Here is a 24460-nt window from a genome sequence, read left to right as displayed (position 1 = left end):
TCATTTGGTGTAGTTGTTCGTAGACCATTTCTGAGACTTAATATGGTGCGCCATCTAGTGTCACTGTCGCGAAGTCCGCGAGTGGCCTCCGAGACGAGAAGCGTGGCGCGCCGGTGCCTGCGAACGCTGAGAGTTGTTCCTTCGCTTGCATTTGTGCCTATGTACCGGGTTCGGAGCTCTGTCAGGAGCACGTCAGGGCCTCCTTGCACCTTGTTGGGAAACAGGTTCTATCCCTTCGCAACAGAAACACGCAGATATAATATTCGTACCCTAAACATGGTAAGCGACTACAGCTCGAGAACTTACTCCCGATCTCTTTTACTTCGTGCGTAGGAAAACTTATGGAACACGTCATGCTGAACCTCCTCCGTAATCCTGCCGAGGACAGTAACCTATTCCCCAACTCCGGGATTGGCTTTCGTCCTAAACTCGCCGCGCAAACCGTCGTGCTTCAGCTTGAACACCAAGTCCGAGACCACATATCCAAGATTGGCGCCCGAGCTGTCCTTGACCTTGATCTTACAAAGGCCTTTGACAACGTAGCACATCATGCTATACTGGAGAATCTGGTGTACTTAGCGGTAGGCCCGAGGGCCTACAATTACACCAAATGTTTCCTCAACCACCGCACAGCGGAACTGAGAATAGGGGAACTACAATCGGACAAGATCCCTCTCGGAAGTCGTGGCACGCCGCAGGGATCAGTCCTGTCCCCCTTCCACTTCAATGTTGCAACGATCCGATTACCCGAACAATTTAATCAGACTCCAGATCTACATCATGTCTGTATGCCAAAGATATCACCTTGTGGGTTTAGTTTTGTCCCCCGGGAAGAAAACGAATGAAAAAAGTGAGCTGTAGGACGTAGTTTTAACCACGGCCTTATGGAAAAAATTGCGTAAGATCTCTTCAGCAAGTTAGCTGAATGATGCGTAAGCATTTCGTAGTAGCGACGTGATCTTCAGTGTGAGCACTCCACACTGCTAGCCATCCTAGCACTGCTCAGCTTGCAAAGGTCGTCTTGGCGCCATTACGGTAAATGCGACCGCGCTGCGGAGACACGGACTACTGCGGAAGACGGCGCAATGTGAACTGCTGAGGCAAGCAGACTACTGCAGTTGGCGGCGCCAGGTGAGCTAATGACGTTCCGGTCCGAAGCCACGGCTGCTCCACAGTTCTGGCTTAGTAAAGGTGTGCCTAGCGCGTGCCTGATTGCACACGTCACGTGGTCACAGAGATCGACGCTACCTAGGCTAACTAGGCTACCTGCTACAAGCGATTTTTTTCAAAATTCTGTAAAACTTAAAAATGAACACCCTGTATGTAAAACGAACAGCTCGGGGCTTTGCGGCGTCGAGAACCTCAACTAAAGTGACGTTAGTGACGTCCCATACAGAATACGGGTACTCAAGTTTAAATTTTACAAGGAGCTTTTACACTGTAGGCTTCACGTGTGCAGGAACACTGGGAAATGTTCAGTGTTAAAAGCGGAGACAAAGAAAATCCGGCAGGAAGCATTTCAGGGTGACTGTGGCAGTGCTGGGCACTATCGAAGATACATGTACCTTAGATATTATTTGTGGATCTTGCGAGTATCTGTATCATGATACGTCTCACAAGACGGGCATCAGTATCTGTATTTCCGATACATGAAAAAATGTATCGTGTATCTTAAGATACAACATAGTGCTAATGTAACGTCACCGTGCGAAACTATAAACGTTGGCTGAACTGCGCTTCTCAAGCTGATACTCCTGCCACTAAGCCGCCTGAATAAAACTAAAGGCAGTGACATTCTTTTATTTTTCCGCCAGAGCCCTCCAGCGAGGGCAGGCGATGAGGCCAGCGCCTCGCTATTGGTGGAGCAGAGTCACGTGGCAACACTCCACAGTGATATTCGCGCCATCATGCAGAGGTTTCTCATTGACGTTCTTGTAGTTAAATGGCCACCCGCTACCTGGTCGCAAGCAGAGCAGCAACTTCCATCAATTAGAAAAGCGACAACCAAAAACCGTTGACAGCGCAGCGTATAAAGTGTTTTCATGTTAAGCACCTAAGGCTACCCCAATCATGCGTTTCTGAATGAAAATATGCTTTGAGCAAGAAACACAAAAATATTGAGATATTAGCAGGTATTTTATTCAAGTGGAACAAGGTTGGTTGGAGCAAAGAAATTTTCAAGCTAACATTTTTGTGTATACGCGTTTGCTGCTGCATTATATAGACCTATAATAAGAAAATTTCGAATGTATCGAAGTATTTTAAGATACAAATGGAGAGTATCGTATCGGATACAATAATTGCGGTAGTATCTTGTATCTGTATCTCAAATAGTTATTCCCCTAGTATCTTGTATCGTATCACGATACAAATGCGAAGTATCTTTGCCCAGCCCTGAACTGTTGCCGTTATGCGATCTGCGTTGAAGCCATGTAGCGCCACACTGTATTACCACCGCCGAAACGCATCATGTGTGTGGCGTGTACTGCATCCAAGCTCTCTTCTCGCGCTTACTTTTAGACAACCTTCATACGCCCACGCGCTATGCTATAGAGCGTAGGCGTGCGTACGAAGCACCCAGCTTGATAATGATGATAATTTGTTGGCAACCCTGTAAAATCAGGCGCTGACAAATATTCACCTAGCCTGCTTGAGCTAGTCAGGTATGTCATACATGATTTTCAGTCTAGCATTTTGCCCACATCTCGTTAATATCTTTTCTTCCTTAAAAATTCTATATCTACCTCGTATCTCGTTACCTATGCCCGTAACAGATCAAGTCCTACGGATATCATCATACCGTATTGGTGTAGCAGCGCACTGACAAGGACAAAGTGGAGAGACACAAGAATACACGGCACTCGCTGCCCTCGCAAATATTTTATTTCAGAAGGAACACTTCATCTTTATATACCCGTGCACCCTTCAACGTCAACGATGTGCAAGGTCAGATTAACAGCACTTTTACAAAGCGTATGCGCGCACACTCGGGCGTCAAAAATATACCACATATCTTACACGCTGCGCAATCCTATCCTAATCATTGTACCCCTAACACATTGATTTTGACAACTTTAATATAGCGACTTTCCAAAAAATAGTTGCGAGTGCAGCGAGTGTCGTGTATTCTTGTGTCTCTCCACTTTGTCCTTGTCAGTGCGCTGTTACACCAATACGGTATGATGATTAATCACCAACTAGCCCAACTTTCCACATTGCTGAACTCTTACCGATATCTTCCCTGCTTTTTTTTCCCACGAATACTCTAAACGTCTCTTGCTTGTCTCGACTGCTGACCGGTTAACGCTTCCCACCATTTGAAATACCAGTCCTTCTGCAAGGTGCAGCTTACCTACGGGTCTCACTGGGTGAATCCCTTCGCATTCGATTAGGGTGTGCTGAGTGGTGCTGCAGACGGATGAGTCATCTTGTTGCGAATATTTGCACCGGCATGATTTTGGCCTTAGGCAACCGAATCGACTCTCAAATCGCGACTAGCCGCTCGAGGCTCTTTGCGTGTATTCGCGGGCTTCTGTCACGCTCGGAGAAATACTTTTATGTAGCACCTATTGAGCAAGAAAAAGCTGTATCGGGAGTTTTAAATGCGACGCATTCCTTAGCGAATATTTGATCCATCCATCCATCATAACAATTTTTTCATCGACACCTTTCATCTAATTATAATATTTGAGAAGTTGATTAAATAATTGAGACTAATTATGTAATGAGGCGGAATACAATTAATCTGAATACCTCCAAGCTACGGCAAACAACATTAATTTGGTTCTGTCCCAGCGACGTGGCATTGGCATATATTTAGATCTTAGTGCATGATAGTTGGGACGCCCTGTATAATGTGGCCTGCTGCGTACTGCTTTGTCACTCCCCTCTGTAATAGCCACTCCTCTCTGTAATACCGTTTGGCCTTGAGGGTGGAATAAATGAGTGAATAAATGAATGAAGAATAAATAAATAAATAAATAAATAAATAAATAAATAAATAAATAAATAAACAGTCGAACTGTTGCCGCTCACTTTCTCTTCCAGAATGGAACCGAAGTGATCCCGCACGAAGAAATGTTGTGTATACAGAAGGCAGCGGTGAGCGCTGGTCTCTTTCTGGACACGCGTTACTGCACTGGTGGTGGAAATGTATGGTTGTTTATGAAAATGCATGTCCTTATAGCGTGAAAGAAAGTAAGCCTGCTAAGCGGAAAACAGTGTTGCACCAAGGGTAATGGCTAAAGAAGCAACGAACTTAATTTAAGAGACTTAAAAAGGTCGTAAGAAATTGACGTTGTTCAAAAGGCATCTGACATAGGTCTGTAGTAACCGACAAAAATGGAAAGAAAGAAAAGCGCCAAATTTTGGCAAGTATAACGTATGTTTTTCGTGCAGGAAGCAGATCAATCAATCAATCAATATTTTCTCCCGCCAATCACACATCGGTTACCTATAGGCGGCGCGGCATAACTAAAATGAACGAGGAAATGGTTAATACATGCGCTATATATACTTACTACCGAACCTTTTAATTAAGACGGACGCTTGCGTAAACAACTGAAAGCAATTAAAGAGAATTCACAACTTAAAAATTATATACAAAAAATGACACCACGTGGCAAAGTGCAAAGCAAGTGGCTGATCACGCCCATTAATGAAGCGAAATTATTTGGCTGTAAGGTGACAGAAGCCCGGCTAACATGCCTATTGCCTATCACTTGACCATGGCCCGCATAACGTAAAGCTATTCAAATCTGCTTTTTATTTTCAATCTCCTGACGTCAAACTTACGTAACCGCCGACGCAAGCATCGGGTGGTGACCCGTAGCTTTGTTTCAACCACGCCATCAAGTGCTCTCCTCGTTTACACCCGCCGCGGTGGCTCGCGGCGGCTCAGTCAGCTAAGGCGTTGCGCTGCTGAGCACGAGATCGCGGGATCGAATCTCGGTCGCGGCGGCCGCATTTCGATGAAGGCGAAATGCAAAAACGCCCGTGTGCTTGCGTTGTAGTGCACGGTAAAGGGATACGGACACAAAATCTGAAAATTTTACGAAAATGCTGAAAATGAATCCTCAGTGTGTGATTACACCGAAAAGTAGTAGTCACTTAGCTAATTTTTCAGCCGATGGCTTTATTTTGGGCGTTTTCGTGAGCGCGCGCCTTGCCGCCCGACCCGCGGGAGTTGGAAGGAGTGATGTCACGACACCCTCGTCGGATAGCCAGCCGGCCGGCCGCGGTCATTCGAAGCGCGCCGACGCCGCCATCGCGAGCATGGATTCGAGTTCTGGTGCGTCTACCAGCGATGAGTACACGTTTGAAGACGAGGACCATTCCAACTTGGCAAGAAATGTTACCGCTTACGGTTACGAGCCTTCCGCGTCAAGCGACGAAGAAGAGCAGGCGGCCGTGGAAGTGCCGGTCAGGTTTTCGCGAACCGTAGCGCGAAGATTTCGCTCTGCACGAGACACTTATGCAAGAATTATTGGTCATTTTCTGGTGTAAATTTTTGGCAGTGGCGTAATCGTGTTGCTGCTGAAGATTTGCACCAGCAGCGAAGTAGAATACACTTGGTTACTGCAATATTAGCTGTTTTTGTCTGTTTGCGCTCTGCGCCACCAGGTGGCAGCACCATACAGGCCGCTCACGTTTACGGTTCCGCCCGAACGCCCCAACGCCCGCGTATACCCGATTACCGGACAAGCTAAAGCTCTCTAATAGGCAGGCATCTAAAGTTTACGCACCTTCTCGTCTCTGGGAAACGTCTGCTACGGCGTCTCACGACCTACGATGCTGTTATAACAGCAATGTCTGGACATTTCCTTCCGCCGCGAAGAATGCGTCAATACCGAGCGACGACCGCGGTAAGCCTGATGTACGACGCACCACCTGCGTGGAGCGCCGACGGGGATAGTGTTTCAGGCGGACCACGTGCGTAGATCGCCGAAAGGGGTTAAACAAACGCTGCAAGGGACCGACACCCCTGGAAACACTGCGACAGCTGTGGCCGACCGTGGCCGCGGGTGGGTGTTATGACGTCAAATTTCAGCTTCTGCCGGCGGCCGCTTGGAGGCAAGGTGCAACAGAAAATCGCAGAAAAAAAAGATGTTTCTCGTTCTTTTTTTTTCAGAGCAGCTTGTTGTATTCGTCATTTTCAACAACTCAACTTTTGTTCCGACGCAAAAAACCACCCGCCAACTTTTGTGTCCGTATCGCTTTAAAGAACCCCAGGTGGTCAAAATTAATCCGGAGCCCTCCACTACGGCGTGCCTCATAATCAGGACTGGTTTTGGCACGTAAAACCCTCGTTTATAGGAGGTCACTTTTGTTTGCTTTGAAAGCGAATAGCATCCCCTATCTTGACATGTTTTTCGTATACACTGTGTTAATTTTTAAGTTTTACGGAATTTTTAGAAATCGCGTGGCAGCTAGCATAATCCTTGTAATTGAGCTGGGTTATTCGATGAGGTGGACATTAGTAGCAAGAGAAATCGAAACACATATTCAACTAATTGACAAAATTTCACCAATTATCTTCTTAGTTAATTACTTTGGGACACATATTGCAATTTACGAATTGTAGCCGGCGAGCTTGTCAGGCGTGTCCACTTGGAATGAATTTCCAGAAGGACACCAGTTCGGAGATCATCATCATCAGCCTATATTTATGTCCACTGCAGGACGAAGGCCTCTCCCTGCGATCTCTAATTACCCCTGTCTTGCGCTAGCCGATTCCAATTTGCGCCAGCAAATTTCCTAACTTCATCACCCCACCCAATTTTCTGCCGTCCTCGACTGCGCTTGCCTTCTATTGGTATAAATTCTGTAACTCTAATTGTCCACTGGTTATCCATCCTGCCCAGCTCCATTTTTTTCTCTTAATGTCAACTAGAATATCGGCTATCCCCGTTTGTTCTCTGATCCACACCGCTCTCTTCCTGTCCCTTAACGTTACTCCTAAGATTTTTCGTTCCATCGCTCTTTGTGCGGTCCTTAACTTGTTCTCGAGCTTCTTTGTTAAGCTCCAAGTTTCTGCCCCATATGTTAGCACCGGTAGAATGCAATTATTGTATACTTTTCTTTTCAACGACAGTGGTAAGCTCCCAGTCAGGATGTGGCAATGCCTGCCGTATGCACTCCAACCCAATTTTATTCTTCTGGAAATTTCCTTCTCATTATCGGGTCCACTGTGAGTAATTGATATGCGCCATCAAACTCGCCGTAAAAATGCACTGTTGTTCCACTTACTTTTTTACCAAAATGGTGTTTTATACATTGAAGCACAAAAGTAACTGTAACGCCGATGTAATCCGTCCCACGCTTTGGGAAATAATATCTCGAAACTGGTGTCATCCTGGAAATTAATTTCAAGGGGATGCGTCTTGCAAGCTCACCGCTTACAATTCGTAAATTGCAAATGTGTCGTAAAATAGGTAACTAAGAAGGTCATTAGTCAATTTTTGTAAATTAGTTGAACATCTGTTTGCATTTCTCGTGCTACTAAAACCCGCCTCTTCGAATAACCCAGCTCAACAATAAGGATTATGCCACCTGCCACAAGCTATTCTTTAAAAATTCCGTAAAGCTTAATTTTGAACAAGCGGTATAATTGACCACCAAGAGGCGAAGAGCGCGCAGAAATGGAGAGGCTTTCGTTGGGGCGGAGCTAGCGCAGTGAAAGTAGATAAGCGGATGAGGAGGGTGCTGCCGGTGGCTGCGATTGGTCAGGTTCCCCGTACTTGGCTTGTGGTAGCTGGTCGAAATTCGCGGCGGCGTGCAGAGGATTGTTGAAAATGCCGCTAAAATGGGTCCTCGGCGAAGAAAAGTTGGCAGGGCGATGTCGTATACGTGTCGAAACAGGTCGACCACGTTACGCATCCACCCGATCTGTTTTATTACACGCAAAAAATCCACTCTCGCCGGCAGCTCCGATTAGCCAGTGCCAGAGCGATCGGCGGGCAGCCATCTCCCATTTCTTTCGAAACGGGGCAGTCTTTGGCTTCTTCGAAGAACCAATTTTCGTTTGCTTTGGCATATAAAGCATTTTATTGATTACACGTCAGTTTCACGCAGCGAGTGCTCGCGGTCTTGTGATGTCACGTGACAGACACGCGAAGTGGGTGCAGCGCGAAAAAAATTTACGAACAGCGGAAGGCTATTGACGAAAAAAAAATGTGTTGAATCGGAAATAAATTCTGTCGTTTGTGCAGCCTAAGCATGCATAATCAGTCTGTACACGTCATATCAGATTCTTATATCATATCAGATTTTCGCAGTTTTCATGACTTCGCGTGACAGACAGAGGAAGAAGGTGTGCCCCGAAAACAAACATTCGCGGAGGTCGATGGATAATGGCAGAAATGGAATAGAAACAGTTTTAATATCTTCGCGTTTTAGCGCCCCATTTGTCACTTACTCTGAAATGACCCGTGGTGGTATGTACCGAATTATTTCTCACCCGCGAGTTTCATCGGAAGCGGCAATGAGCGCATTATCTTCTGGTTTTAGCCACCTTTACTCCACCATAACCACATGTTCTTCTACCTGATACTTCCCAGCGTCCCGTTTACGAATGCGCTGCTTTTCTTCATAGCATGAATAAGCGGGAACTGTGTGCTTATTTCTCCAGGACGAAACCAAATCTTTTGTGTGCATTACTGCAGACTCATAATCAAAGTCGTGGATACTTACCTTTGCAGTTGTGTTTTAGATGTATGACCAATTAGGTTTTGTATTAACGTTCCATGCAAACTGTTCACGTTCTGTGTGCCACATAATCTCTTAATTTGCTACGGATGTTTAACTTACATGTACTACGTGTTTCAATATTTTTTTTACTTTGTGATATACGATCTCCTTTTTGCCGCCTTTCATGTAAAACTCTATAATGGGGCATTTGAGGTATTGTAAAAAACAAAATAATCAAAAGAAGTAAGCGTTTCGTAGAGGTCGCCACTAGCTCGTCATTGCGCTTGTGAAGAGACTTAGATTAACGGTAGCTGGAGGGGTTAGCTTACCGACAAGCTTGGTACGCTACTCCAGGTGAGATGTCCAGTGATGAAAGAAAGGGCGTGAGAGAAAACACACACACATAAATTAACACACATGCACGCACGCACACACATACTAACACACACATTACCCCATAGGCGCGCGCGAAGTGCCCCCTCCCCAATAAAAATGATTAAAATTATTGTTGCGGTTAAAGAAGAGAATGACGACGGCTCCGAAGACGAAGAAAAAAAAAAACGCTTAACCTTGCACTCGGCCGCGCAACGCTTGAGTGAAGCTGAGCGATCGTAGCTTGCAGAACAAGAACAAAGATGACACCTTGTCATATGTAAGAGGCCGCCTGCGGCGCGAAAAAGAAGAGGAGCACGTGAAGCACGGTGTTCGGAACCGCACGAGCTCTCGAGGCGCGTGAGCCGTGGCGTAATCGAGGGATGAACGGCGCTGTCCGTTGATTATCGACGTGACTCCGGGCCAGGAAGGTCGCATCGCAAGCTACGCTCTGGCGACGGGAGACTTGGGGGTCTGGCTGAGTCCGTGACGTTGGCCGTCCAAGGTGTGGCCGTCCAAGGTGTGGCCGTCGACCTCGGCAAGTTCGAGCGAGGCTCCTGGACTGGCTGCAGCCTCTCACGGCAGGACCGGGCACCCCAGAGAGGATCCCTCTTCCGCGGCAGACCGGCACGTTCGATTCTCCGCGGGACGCCACGTCGGCACTCATGAAGTTGCGACGCATCCCGATGCTAGGCCTATCCAGGTGGGGCTAAGCAACGCCGAGCGCCGTCACTGAAGAATTACTGACGGGCTCATCACCGCCGAAGTACCGACGAGCTCACCACCGATAAAAGAGACGACGTGACGATTACCAGGCGACTACATCATCAACGAGAGCACCAACTGCTGGGGAAAAAGAGCCGACAAGCCGGAACACACGTGCAACGACGGGTGCAGCAAGGTGAATCTTTGTAGCGTTTCAGGCGTGCGTTTCAGCGAGATAGGACAGGGTTGCCTGACTTTGAAGGGTTAGCCGCCGCAGACAAGCGTAGGCGCAAAGTAGAATTTGTTTAGTGCATGAAGCTTCAAGTTGTGCTTGTATTTGTTCGCTGTGTTTTAGTGTGCTTGATTTTTTTTTGTTTGAGTCTTGAGGTTGCCTGCGATTAAAAATCTGTTTGCTGTGTCGATATGCGTATTCCCTCTCCATCTCTTTTACCACCCGCACGCTCCCGAGATCGGTGACAAAAACATCACACACCTTCTTCATCCTTGGAATATAAATAAATGCAGAGTGTGCTAAAGCTATATTTACACAGAATGCGTTCGTGGTATTCAGGGTCGCAATAACAAGTATGATTTTCTGTGCTTGTACACCTGTTATTCAGAGCTGCGCTGCAGCAGAACCCCTCTAGATGTTGTCTAGAGACATTCTTTATTCGTTCTCTAGAGAGGTCTGCAAGAAAACCTTTTTGAAAAGCATCTCCAGAACGTCTGGAAGAGAACCTCTCCAAGAAGGGAGTTGTCTTCAAGACGTTGGAGGTGATTCGGCGTCAGCAGAATATATTTATTGCGAAGTCATGCTGCGAGATTTCTGCAGGAAATAAATTGAAAGTATTTTCAAGGAAAGTCAATAAAAAGTAATTATTATTGTAGGATAACGCATAGACATTGGGCTAGAACAAAAAAAATTGACATACTTCTTTCCTTTTGTTAACTGCTTAGGACTGCGGCGCCGAGCAAATTCAAAGCATGAAAGTCGCCATGCTACAGATATCATACCTGAAGAGGCTCTTCGTATGAGGCGACAGTACGATGCTCATGGGCACAGTCCACAACGGTTTTGCAGCTCTGCCAAGAATTCCGACCACGATGGACGGTTTGAAATCTGTAAAAAATAAAGTCTAGCATCAGTTCCGCGAAAAAAAAATGGCATGAGTAGGTACGACTTCGGATCAATAATAAAGAATGCCGAAGTGCGTACGCGAAATGCATTGGCGGTTCTCTCTGAAGAAACAGTGCCAGCAGAACACTGACTTTTTCTGCTTTCGGCCAGGTCGGACTAGGAAACGAGTTGGCCTACACTGTCAGCATTAAACGCACTTGCCGGCGGTTTTGTCTCAACACCCTCCCGCACCCTCGGGTTTAGCCGCGTCACGCGGAAGCCACGATGCCAACATGGCGGGTAAGTCACTGCTCCTATCGAGGCCATTTGATTCTCGTACCCAGAGGACATCAGTGGAAAACGGCTCTTACATTTTCATCAAAGCGATTCAAACACGGATCCTATAATATACTCTTATGCTGAGCTCGTGTTATAGTAGTACTTGCACTTTGTACAAGTCCTGTTCGGCCAGGCCGCTAGTCATTTTTCTCGAGATGCAGGCAACAAACGACTCTAACGGTACGTTCACCGGACGAACAGGAGCAGGTATTTTTGCAGCTGGCTGCGTATCACGTGACGCGCGCGTTGCTGCTCTCGCCGAGTCCAGTATTCTCCGCTCGCATGCCGGATGGAAAGCGCTGGGCGGTGTTTCTATCCGTTCATATGGCGGTCGTCTGTCTAGCCTGATCAGCGTCAAATCAGTCAACATGAACTGGATTGGTTTGGCTAGCTGGGCCAGCTGTCCGGTGTGCAATCGCGTTTGCGATCGCAAGGGTGAGTTTTAAAGCGAAGTTTTCTTTGCCTCTTCTTTCAACTTTTCCAGTGCTGCTGCTGATCTGCTGCATTGGGGTCTATTGGACATTTCCAACGCGTTGCCAGAATGACCTCTGGATATTCCTGGGTGTCGGCACAATAGTCTTTAAACAGCTATTATTAGGCGTGAACCCCCCCGCAAAAGCAGTGCAGAAGCTGCAGCACTTATTTTTGTACTCACGCGCAACAATTCAGAATGAGAGGTAGGTAGTGTGAGCTCAGCTCTAAACATAGCTTTATTCTAAAACGAGGTCAAGCAACCCGGAGAGCGGTCGGACGTTTTCCGGAGAAGAGCGGAGAGCCGGAGTTTTTCAGCCTCAGACAATGTGAACGCAGTTTGTAATTCTGCCAATTAAACGTTTTCCACCCTTTCTGCCCGATTCCTCCGCTCACACATGGCGCAGTCGACATGCGCAACCTGCCACAGCCACTTCGCCCGCCAAGTAAGCCGCCGTGCCCTCGACTGAGCGCTGTTGAACGCCCAACCATTCCTAAGCCTACCCAGCCCGGCGTGTCAACAACGATGTCGTTCATTAACTGGCGTGTTGCCACCGCAGAAGACCTCGCCACCGTGAATGCACAGTTAATTAAAACTGAGCTGCAACGCCGGAGCCTCTACAACCGGCAACAAGGAGGAACTAATCGACCGACTTTTGGTTGATACCGCGAAAGACCCACCGCCAAACCATGAACCCGCGCCATGCGTGCCCGCAATTTCAACATCGTTCCCGACCATTGCAGAGCCTACGATGTCATTCCCAGCCATGCCAACTTTCACGTCAGACCCAGCAGAGAACATGCAGTGCATGGCAGGTTTTCTTCATCAGAACATTGCCATTATGATGACCACGATAGCAAGTCACGCGAACCCACTGCACGTGACAACGCTAACAGACCTCTCAGCTTCGCTGCCTACCTTCAACGGAAGTGGCACCCCTACTTTCAAGTACTGGATAGAAGAGCTCGAGCGCATTCAACGACTTGCACGATTGGAAGACCCAGCTCTCCTCGCCATTGCGCAAGGAAAGCTACGTGGAGTCGCAGCAGACTGGCATGCCTCAACAGGGCGACAGCTTACCCCATGGACCATCTGGAAGGCCGGACTCCGAGAACAATTCGGCGAGCAACTTTCCATGATACAGTGGCAACAGAAGGTCACAGCCCTCACACAAAAAGCCGGAGAGAGCCTGCAGCAGTACACCTTTGCAAAACTCAAGATCATGTCACATTGTCCAGTGCCCATTACTGACAAGGAATGCATCGAATACCTCGTTCAAGGCATTCGTGACGACCAAGTAGCCACATCCATCGCTGTTCAGCGATCCCGTACCGTGGACGATTTGCTCAGCATTGTATCCGAAGTGGATAGAGCATTGGACCACGCCCACCTGATCCGATCTCCGCAGCCAGCAGAGCAATTCGCAAGACAGCCCCCAGCTCCACAGTGCCAGTGCCAGAACTGACAGTACTGTGAACTCCTCACAGACTGCTCGACCATCTACGTTCCAGAACACCACACGCATGACACAGCCCTCTCGTATTATGAGCCTACCACCTGCGGACCAAGAGTCGAGGTACGAAGCCATTTCAGCTAAGTATGGTGCCCCAGCATACAGAAGAGGACAATACTTGAAAGATGCGGTGTGCTACAAGTGTCAAGAGAAGGGTCACCTAGCAAGTAAATGTACTACACCAAAGCAACCTTCGGGTGACAACAAGCCGACAGTCCCCAAAGCACCAGCAGCCTGTGTTGGCCGTGTCGATGACACCCTGTATGGATCCAAGTTCAGATGTGCCGTCGCTACCGCTCAAGTCAAAGGACTGGGAGAGATCAGTGCTTTCCCAGACAGCAATTCAAACATCATTCTTGCAGCAAGCTTAGCATCAAACCTCAACATCAAACCGTGGACCAAGCCACCTTTGCTTGTCGTCGGCGGAAGCTCCGTCATGCCGGAAGGATCTGTCTTTTTGAGGGTCGCCATTGGACCTCTATCTGCAGTTGTCGAAGCAGCCATCCTTGAACGGAACGCCCTTCCCCTAATTCTAGGAAAGGATTGGTTTTACGCAGCTCAAGCTGAACTCCACTTCAAACCTCCGAAGCTGCCTGTGATCTGCCAGCCAATGTTGTCGTGCAGTGCAAAGAAGAACTATTGCCAAGAATGTCAAATGCAGTAATTTTGACAACATCTGCATTGTCACGTTTTGATCCCTCGCAGCCCACGGTAGAGCCACTTCAATTCGAGTACGAGCCAGATGAGAATGAACCTTTGTGGAGCCAGCTCAACAAGGCGGCCCTAGTTCAACTGGAAACAACATGCCCCACAAGCCCACTCCAGACAAGCTCTTCCAGCCCGGTGCCTTCAGACCCACTTGCTAACGTCCCTGACCATCACCTGACTGACATCTGCCTCGGAGCTCAGCTCAATCCCGAAGAGCAAGCAGCCGTGAAGCGCATTGTACAACGTCATGTTGGTCTTTTCAGCACAAACCCCGAAGACATCGAACACGAGATCAAGCTGGTGCCTGACGCCAAGCCCTACGATCGACAGCCGTAACGTTACACAGCCAGTGATAGACAATTTCTCGAGCGTCAGACAGCGACTCTGCTTGAGAGTGACATCATCCGACCATCCTATGACCCATGGGGCTTCCCAGCAGTGGTAGTGACGCAAAACGACAAAAAGAGGCTGTGCGTGAATTACATACCTCCGAACCATATGACAGTGAATGTCCTGCAGCCACTTCCCCGGGCTGACGACATTTTTGATGACCTTGCTGGCAGCTCCCTGTTTGCGGTCTTGGATTTGTGTTATGCATATTGGCAAATCATAGTGAAAGAGGAAGACCAGGAGAAAACTGCTTTCATCACACACAGTGGGACGTACATGTGGACACGTATGCCCCTTGAACTCAGGAATGCTCCTTCAACATTTCAACGTGCCATGCAGCTCGCCCTGCAAGACCTTCAACCTCCTATAAGGTCGGGCATCACAGTCTACTTGTAGGACATCCTCGTGTTTGCGTCCACCTTTTAAGACTTCTCGCCCGGCGTCACATAGTTCAGAAACTGCATCCGCTTTGCCCTTGAACGATCAGTGCCCAGTCCGACAGCCCAGACTGCCCACCCATCTACATGACTATATGACCTATCAATGCAAAAGTAGCTTTTCTTTTCCAAGTGGACTTGGACTTCTAGGTGGGGTGGGATGTGAGCTTCAGCTGTAAACATAGCTTTATTCAGAAACGAGGTCATGCAACCCGGAGAGCCGTCGGACGTTTTCCGGAGAAGAACGGAGAGCCGGAGTTTTTCAGCCTCAGACAATGTGAACGCAGTTTCTAATTATGCCAATTAAACGTTTTCCACCCTTTCCGCCCGCTTCCTCCGCTCACAGTAGAATGTTAGCGAGGAGGCAGAGAGAGGAGGCAGAGAATGGGTAGAGCAGTCATGAAACGTGGGAATAACAGCCTCGCTACTTTTCGCTTGTGGAAGCTCGGACACGTTGGAGGAGCGCGGATGAGGTGTGAGGGGAAATCCGACGTCAGGAAGCATGCCTTCTTTCGGAACCCTTAAATAAAGGAAACGCTACTACTGGAGATGGCAACAGTCCTGGACAAACTGAATAAATGTAATTTAGAGGCAGCGTACGGTAAGTTTTTACTAATAAACTCTGCGCAAATTTGTCTAGCGGACGACTGACGCAGCGCGTGCAGACGCTAAAACACACTAACAAACCAGCGTCAAGACGACAGTACTCAAGCGGCCGCCCCGTAAATCAACACTTCTGCAGCCGCCGCGGCTATGGAATTGCTCGATGGTGCGGGTTCGATCCCGACAACAGCGGCCGCAATTTGTCGAGGGCAAAATGCCAACACGCTGGTGTATACATTTAGGCGCGAGTAAGAGAACCCCAGGTAGTCAAAGTTTATGCGGAGTTCCCTCACTATGGTACGCCACATAATCGGATTGTGGTTTATAGCAGGTACAGCCCCATAATTCAATTAAGGTGTAACACATCTTCCTGTACGCGATGCGCCGCGTGAGGCAATGACAGTGCTGATCTGACAGTGCGCACAACAGCGCTGATCTGACAGTGCTGATCAATGACAGTGCGCACAACAGCGCCTCAAGCAAACACGTCTCGCCGTGTGTTCTGTGTTGCATGTAGACAAAGACGAGCGGTGCACGCATGGTGGCGCTTATCAACTCACGAATTTATCATTGCACTAAGCGCTGAAGAACTCGAGCATTCGCCGTCAGAATCTCCGCCAAAAAGCTAAAAAAAAGCACTTAATTGACTAACATCGATTCCCACAGAACGTGGGGTCCGCATGAGAAGCTCCCCGGACCTTCCCCTTACCATGGCTGCTGAGTGCTGCTGCGTCTTGCTGAATAGTTCGTAATTAAAAAAGTTGTCGCAGTTTCACCTGAAAGGCGAAGCATCAATTGCGATAGCAAATTTGTAGAGAGCTATACGGAGTAATGATATTAGCTTTATCAGCTGTATAAACTTGGACATGCAGCAGCACCGGCAACACGCAGAACTGTTGTCGACGCCGTCGGCGTTTTGCCCGCGTTCGCTCAAAATGCGTGCGGCGTTGGTGACTGTTGCCGGAGTCTCTGATATAAATAGGCACTTGGTGCCGCAGCTAAACGTCGCCTCCCTTCCCTCCCCCTCCCCCACGGCCTCTCGCGCGTCGGAAGAAGGCGCGTTTGCTCTACATATATGGTGATTGTAAAGGAGGAAAGAGACGCCTACTTCTGCAGCCCTTAAGGGAGCACGGCGCTGAACGCGCGTTTGTTCTCCGCCGTGCGTTCACTCCCCGTGAAAGCGCGCGCCCCTCGCGCCCTTTCACTCGCACATACAGCGTTCGGTGCGCGGCGACGATTTCATCTCCATTGACGTCATACGGAACCTCACGGCGACGGCGACGGCAGAAATCTGCTTGTGAGTGTCCATATAATTGCTATCGCAATAAAACTAATAAAGTGCATGCCCGATGGCGGTATAACAAGGAAGCCTGGCACGGCTGTGGACGACACGAAGGACGCCGACAGGAAGACACAACAGCGTAGGCTTAGCCAGGTGCACCAGGAACAGCGTCGAGCCCCACTTCAGTAGCGCTGGCTATCCGGCTGCGGAGCTCTGCACGACGCACTTCTTCCTTACAGCGGCATCGAACCTCTGTTCCCCCAGTACAGCAGCCCGACGCTATAACCCTTAGACAGCAGTATTTTTTCTTCTTAAATGTTAGGCCAGAACATACTTGCATCGTGCCAATGTAAACTAGCTCTACGGTATGATCGACGCGTGTGGTACATCGCGCAGCGCGGGTGCGCGACAGCGCATGCGCGGGCGCCAGTTGCTTTTACACCAAAGACCCAGGTATGAAATGTACAAATTTAGGGCATTTGATTAACCGCTTCTCGAAAGCTTCGCTTCACACAGATTCCAAGATTTGTTTTGGACCCGCGTGACCGGTTTTTACTTTTTGGATTTTTTGGCTATAAACACGCGAGCGATAATCTGATTGAACCACGAGCGAAGCGCAGAGAGGAACTGAGCGCTCTCGCCCTCAGCGCATCGGCAAAGCGCGCAAGCGTCGGAGTCCACGGTAGAGCTTTAGATTAGGGGACACAAGCGGCTTGCGTACGCAAGAACGAGGGACCGCGGTACAGCGCATGCGCAGATCCAGAAGTACGCGCATGCACAGTAGCGTAGCTCCTAGTTTTTGCCTACGCAAGCAGCTTGCGTCCCCTAATCTAAAGCTCTCTAGTAAGCATGAGAATTCCGCGAGGCGCTCGGGCCGCGTGAATGCGACCATGCCTAGTAACGGCAGCGTGAAGTGTTCGCCTGAGTGCTTGGCCGGCGTAGCTAGCCGGACTTAGCCCTCGGGTGTAGATCCAGATCAATCAACTCGGCTTCATACCGGGCAGTTGTGCTCAGGCGCTCACGAATAATATTCGGTGGCTTTTACCTTCCGTGTTTTCCTCTACTTGTTTTTTTTTTTTTTACAGCGAAGCTGTTTATGGCTAGGGTTCCGTGCATTTTAAAGATGATAGTCTTCCCTGGGCTACCTAAACGCGAAAAAGTTTGTCTTTCTGTCACTCGATTCAACCACCCCATAGAATAAAGACCAACTTTAGAGAAGGGAAACTGTAGCTTCCACAGTGGTACGAAAATAAGAAGCGGCAGCGCATGGAACTCACTGGGGTACCCGACAGATGGCGCTGCTCAAACAGGAAGCGGAAAATGTATTTTTTTTTTGCAAAATCCAATATGGCCGTTTTCTACCGGTCGCGCACGCTGGTACGCGCCGCGCTCGCCCGGCTGGCGTTGCGGCGTGCCTTGCCGCTTAGCTTGTGCGTTCTAATTGCCAGGAGACCAAAGAGCCTCTACTGACGCCCATACAAAGAAGCCACAAGTGAATGAACAGGACGTACGACTTTATTGGTCAGACAAGCAGTGCACCTTCTCGTACAAGAGCAGCAATAAAACTTGCATGTTGAGATACGCTGAAACAATAAATGCGAGCTCGTAAACTGCTCACTTTCGTCATCGCACATGGCGGTTCGGTAACGTGCGACAACCAGCAGCGCAAGCAGATGTTTGCACCGACAGTCACCGTTGAAGATTAGCAACTTGCATACCGAAGCTATCGGGTGACGCAGGCATCTGCTGCCGCACCCAACACAGCAACATGGACTACCGTGCGTTTTAGCATTACCTCCTCTCCAAGCTGCACATTTATGTTTGTCTATCGGGGCCGCTAATATGTCACTGACACTCGGTGCCCCCTTTTCTTTCAATATGCACAAGTCGTTTTCGTGGGCATCACCTTCGGCAGCCACTTTTGCGGGCCTTTCCACCCAGGTGGCTATCAACTTCATACGCTTCCGATCATGTAAGCACGTATGCCAAATTGCGGCTCAGGAAGCCCACAAGCACAATTTGCCCACGGCTGCAGCAGGAAAGGACGGAACGGGGAGCACCAATCACGGCACCGGTGCGTATAAATTGGGAGTCTATGTCGCTGCGCAGACTGCAGGAGCAGGTGCTTACCTCGAGAGACTGCTTCCCAATGCAAATGACCAGGCCGTCACATCCAAGAAACGTAATACCGCGACCATAAACAAGTGAGATAACAGCAAAATGAGATTCCGCATTCAATCACCGCATAAGGAAAATACACTATACATTGGCTAAGATCCACGTGGTCACAGTGAGGAATGACGTACACGGGTCACTTAGGCGCATTCAGCAGTCCAACTACTGGCACCGTGCTTGTGCTTGCCTTCGTTGCACATGGTGGTCTGGTAACAAGCGACAACAAGAAACGCAAACCGATTAGGCAGCATATCCCACCTGTTTACACCGACAGTCATCGTTGAAGATAAGCAACTTGCATTTCGAAGCATTCGGCTCACGCAGGCATCTGCTGCCGCAGCCAACACAGCGACATCGACTACCCAGCATTTTAGCGTTAACTCCTTTCCAGCCTGCAGGTTTCTTTTCTTTCGGGGGCCGCTAATATGTGGCTCACACTTGGTGCCCCACTTTGTCTCAATATGGACAAGTCGGTTTCTTAGGCATCACCTTCAGCAGCCACTTCTGTGGGCCTTTCCACCCATGTGGCTATCACCTTCATACAATTTCGGACCATGTAAACATGTATGCTGCTCTCTGTTGACGCCAAATCACGGCCAACAAAGGCCACAAGCAAAATTTGCACACGGCTGCAGCAGGAAAGGACGGAATGGGGAGCACCAATCACGGTGCGTGTAAATTGGGAGTCTATGTCGCTGTACGGACTGCAGTAGCAGGTGCTTACCTCGAGAGACTGCTTCCCAATGCAACTTACCAGGCCCCGCAAATCCGAAAAACTTAACACAGCGACCACGACCAAGTTTCTGCAACCAGATTCTGCAATCAACCACTTCAGTGTAGCTTGCACAAAAACCCAGGCTATTGACCGATTCAACCGCCCGGCCAAAACCAACCAAGCTACTAGCACTGGTGGTACGGGGTCATACAGGTCAACAATATACAGCGCAAAGGAAACCTCAGGCCGATTTGAGGCAAAATATATGTACATAACCGTGATCCGCAGCGTTCATTTAATTAAGAATACACATAGGAGTGGTTTTTACGTTAGTAAATGAAAAATCAGCGCGTTAATAATGATGTCGAAGATACGCTGCGCGTTAAACACAAGCCGTCTGAAGCCGAAGCTCTGTAGCCGGCTTTAAGTCAGCAGTAATAAAAGGTCCCAACAGACAGCGCGAGAGCAGGGCGAACGCGGGAAATTTGAATTGAATTGAGGTCTTGAAGGTGTATGGTTTGCGGTCGCAGGTGTCTTGCTGTGACTGGTAGCAGCGTCCTTGCCTGTCGGCTCATAAGTCTCTGCATCGGAGACCCTAAATAGGAATCACCAGACGTATTTCTCCACTCAAGCAATGCAGCACAAAAATCCAATGTACCGTACCGATACCTCTTCAGTAGTTTTTTGGCTTCTTGAACCGCACGTTCAGCCATTCCGTTTGATCGAGGGTATAAGGACTGGAACGGACGTGGTACAAGCCAATCTTACCGACAAAATCACGGAAGTTCTGGCTGCTGAATGGCGGCCCATTGTCGGTGCATATGCCTTGTCGGCTGTTGTCTGCACGGGCCTTAGTTCGAAAAAGAAAGAATAAAAGTCAACAACCACCAAGTACTCTATGACATTGTGATAGCAAATGTCGGCTCCTACAACCTCCCAAGGTAGTCTTGGAATTTCATGATTCACCATTGGCAAGCGTCGATTTCGTGGCTTGTGTTTCTGACAGGTCTCGCAGCGTCGAGCAACTTCTTCTATATCGCTGTTTATAGAAGCCCAAAAGAGCACAGTTCGGGCACGTGTCTTCATCGTGTCTGCTCCTCCATGCGCGGCATGAAGGCAGGCGAGTACTTCTCTGCGCATCTTGACAGGAATGATGAGGCGGTTGCTCCGGAACACGAGACCGCCTTACGCATGTAGCTCGTCACGGAAGCTCCAGTAGCAACGTAGTTCGCCACTGACATAAGCTTTGCTATCCGGCCAATGCGTGCTAGCATGCTGTCGAAGTTGCAGCATCACTGGGTCCTCGTCGGTCTCTTGGAGAAGTTGGCTCAGCCGACTGTCCGAAACTTGAAGACGAGCAACGGTATTCACATGGTAATTCAGGCACTGTTCTTTCAGTAGCGCTTTGCTCGGGAATCGCGATAAAGCGTCAGCGACAAACAGCTGCTTTCCAGGTGTGTACTTGACTATCGGGTACCTCTGTAAGCTGAGGCGCATGCCCTGAAGTCGTAGTGGGTATTGTCATAACTAAAGCCCCTATATTTATAAACGTAGCGCCATCCACTACCCTCCTCCTCCGTTCCACTATCACGCTCGGCGCGACCAGCGCGATATCGACAGTGGCGCCGCCTGCGTCGGGCCTGCCGTGGCAGACGACAGCTAACGCGCTACCAGAGGAAATCCGAGGAAAACTTTGATCGCGCCCTGCGGAGACGTTTTTGAGGCGCGATTTTGCTTCGTCAGTCAGTAACTGGTCTTAATAATGCCGTTTTGGAAGTAGCAACGCGACGATGCGAGACGGCGCAAATATCAAGTGTGCAGCAAGCGTTTGCGCACGCCGGATGGTAAACAAAAAAAAGCCTTTTGCCCTCGCCTTGTCGGTTGCGGCAACTTAAGGCGCAGCAGCATGCTATCACAACGAAATTCTTGTCCCTAACACGTTGGATCCGTTTGTGCGTACAGCACTTTCGTCGCACAGGCCCGAGAATGGCAGTCGGAGCGCGCTTTAAAGAAAAAAATATACAAAAGCGCGACGCGAACTTCCACGTGACACGGATTGCCCAATGGGGGAGCGGAGGAGGCTGGGGCGACAGGAGGCGGCTAAGAGAGGGCGAGGAGGAAGCGCCGGGGTGAGCGCGGTGGCGGCAAGATCTAAGAATGGCGCTACTTTTATAAATATAGGGGCTTTAGGCATAACGGCTTCTTAAATATAATTTCTAGGGGCTTATGATCCGATTCCACTATTGACCCTTTTCGCGGCGATCCCGTGGGCGCTGCCATGTTTGATCACGTGGTGACGCGTCCATTACTTGCCTCAACTGCCTCCGTTGCCTCCTTGTTTACAATGGAAGTTTATGACGCCGGCGCGGCTTAGAAAACCGCTGTTTTCGGAGATATCGTAGACGGTGACTAGGTGGACGACACGAAGCTTTGATCACAGCTTCAGAGAACATGCAAAAGCGCTTTCGGAGCTGATTAAGCTATGTCCAAACCGCGCAATCAGCGTATATGGGGCTCGTTCTAAAAGGGGGGCTTAATATGTATTCCAAGCTATCCAAGCTTTCCGATTATGAATTCAGTCAGGATTAGTGTGTTTTGCTCTTTGTTCTTTATTCGGAAAATATTTTGAAGCAGTGGCTTGGCAGTTTCTGACTCGGTGAAGTTCCTCGTTACGGCCACTATCCGATTGTTTTTTGCCTAATCGCTTGCGGGTGTGCTCAGTTCCGATAGATTTGTTCTTGCTGCGCACAAGGCTTGAAACGTAGCTGTTTTGTACATTGTAATACCCTGTAGCAAATGTATATTACAGCTAATAACTCGCTTACTCTTGTGGACCGTCACGAAACATTCAGCTTCGACCATTCGTGCACCATAGGTGTAGCCCGTCATTTATTGTGCGCATACAGTGCGCCCATTCACTTAATCTTGATACGTTGGCGATAGAGTGGGCGTAAGTTTCCCTGCCATTTGGGACAGATCTGTAGAGATAACGTGCGTGAAACTATGACAGGAAGCGGCGCTACTCCCTTTGTCATTATTTAACGAGTGGTACTCACTCTTGCCGACGTTCTGGGGATGAAGCCCTTTTATTGCGATAGCAATTATATGGACACTCAAAAGCAGATTTCTGCCGTCGCCGTCGCCGTGAGGTTCCGTATGACGTCATTTGGAGAAGAAATCGTCGCCGCGCGCCGAACGCTGTATGTGCGAGTGAAAGGGCGCGAGGGGCGCGTCTTTCACGGGGAGTGAACGCACGGCGGAGAACAAACGCGCGTTCTGCGCCGTGCTCGCTTAAGGGCTGCAGAAGTAGGCGTCTCTGTTCTCCTTCACAATCACCATGTATGTAGAGCAAACGCGCCTTCTTCCGACGAGCGAGAGGCCGTGGGGGAGGGGGAGGGAAGGGAGGCGACGTTTAGCTGCGGCACGCAGTGCCTATTTATATCAGAGGCTCCGGCAACAGTCACCAACGCCGCACGCATTTTGTGCGAACGCGGGCAAAACGCCGACGGCGTCGACAACAGTTCTGCGTGTTGCCGGTGCTGCTGCATGTCCAAGCTTATACAGCTGATAAAGCTACTATAATTACTCCGTATAGCTCTCTACAAATTTGCTATCGCAATTGATGCTTCGCCTTTCAGGTGAAACTGCGACAACGTTTTTGCAGCCAGCTACTGCACACGTCTTCAATCCACATGATTAAATCTAGCATGATTAGAGCACAGTGTGTTCGCGAAAACTCAGTTGCATTTCCCACAGCTGGTCGCACTGAAGCAAGGTAGAAGGGGTAATGGTTTCGTATTCGTGCGCGGTCTCCGAGGAGACGTATGGCGCGCCGCCGTGAGCGCCATCTCGTTTCTCTAAAACAAACTGCTCCGCGAAAAGAGTCAATAACTTCTGGCTGTCCGAAAAGATGGTCACGAAATCTTTCACAGCAATCAACGATTGGCAGCATGTCTTTTTCAATTTGGGCATACCTTTGCTGCGTTTCTGTCAACGAACGTGACGAGTACGCTAGCGGATGCCCATCCTGTATAATTACTGCGCCAATTCCGTTCTGGCTGGCGTCTACCGATAGCCTAATCGGTTTGCCCTTCTGGTAGTAGCTTAATACAGGAGCTGTGGCAAGCACTTCCTGTAAAGCTTTGAAGCTTGCTTCTTGAGGGTCTTCCCAAGCCCACGCGACATCCTTCTTTAGTACTCGAAGTGGCGCTGTTAGGATTGACATATTCGGAATAAAACGGGAGACAAAATTTACCGTGGCCAGGAACGTCTGCCGCTCCTTCTGGTTGCTTGGCGTCTGGACTTGCAAGATGTCTTCTAGCCGCTGTGGATCCAAACTCAGCCCGTCACGTGTCAGAACGTATCCATGGTACCGGACAGAATCCTGTAAAAAACGGCATTTCTTTCTGTTCAATTTCAGGTTGTACTCTTGGCATCCTCGCAGGACATTTGCAAGGTTGACGTCATGCTGGCTTCTCGTTCTGCCCCACACTAGAATATCGGCCATGACAACAGCTGCGTCTTTGATGCCTTCTGGTACCCGGTGAATGGCACGCTGAGATATTTCCGGTGTGGACTAGATTCCCAACGGCATGCGTAAAAACCTGTAACGGCCATAGGGAGTGCTCATTGTGCAGATTTTGGCGCTTTGTTCATCTAGCTTTATTTGCCAGAAATCGGAGGCTGCGTCTAAAGTTGTAAGGTACTGCGAGCCACTGATCGAAGGTGCTATGTCTTCCAATGTTGGCATTGGATAGTGCTCGCGAAGCAGCGCTTTTTTCAGATCAGAAGGGTCTAGGCAAATTCGTACCTTCTCTCCTTTAGTGACGACGACCAGGTTGCTGGCCCATTCCGGCGGCTCTGTCACTTGCACGATCACTCCCGATGTCTCCATGCGATCCAGCTCTGCTTTCACTTTGCTTTGCAATGCTATTGAAATCCGCC

This window comes from Dermacentor silvarum, chromosome 8, assembly GCF_013339745.2.
Source record: "Dermacentor silvarum isolate Dsil-2018 chromosome 8, BIME_Dsil_1.4, whole genome shotgun sequence".
NCBI lineage: Eukaryota > Metazoa > Arthropoda > Arachnida > Ixodida > Ixodidae > Dermacentor > Dermacentor silvarum.
Note: the sequence above shows the minus strand (reverse complement) of the source record.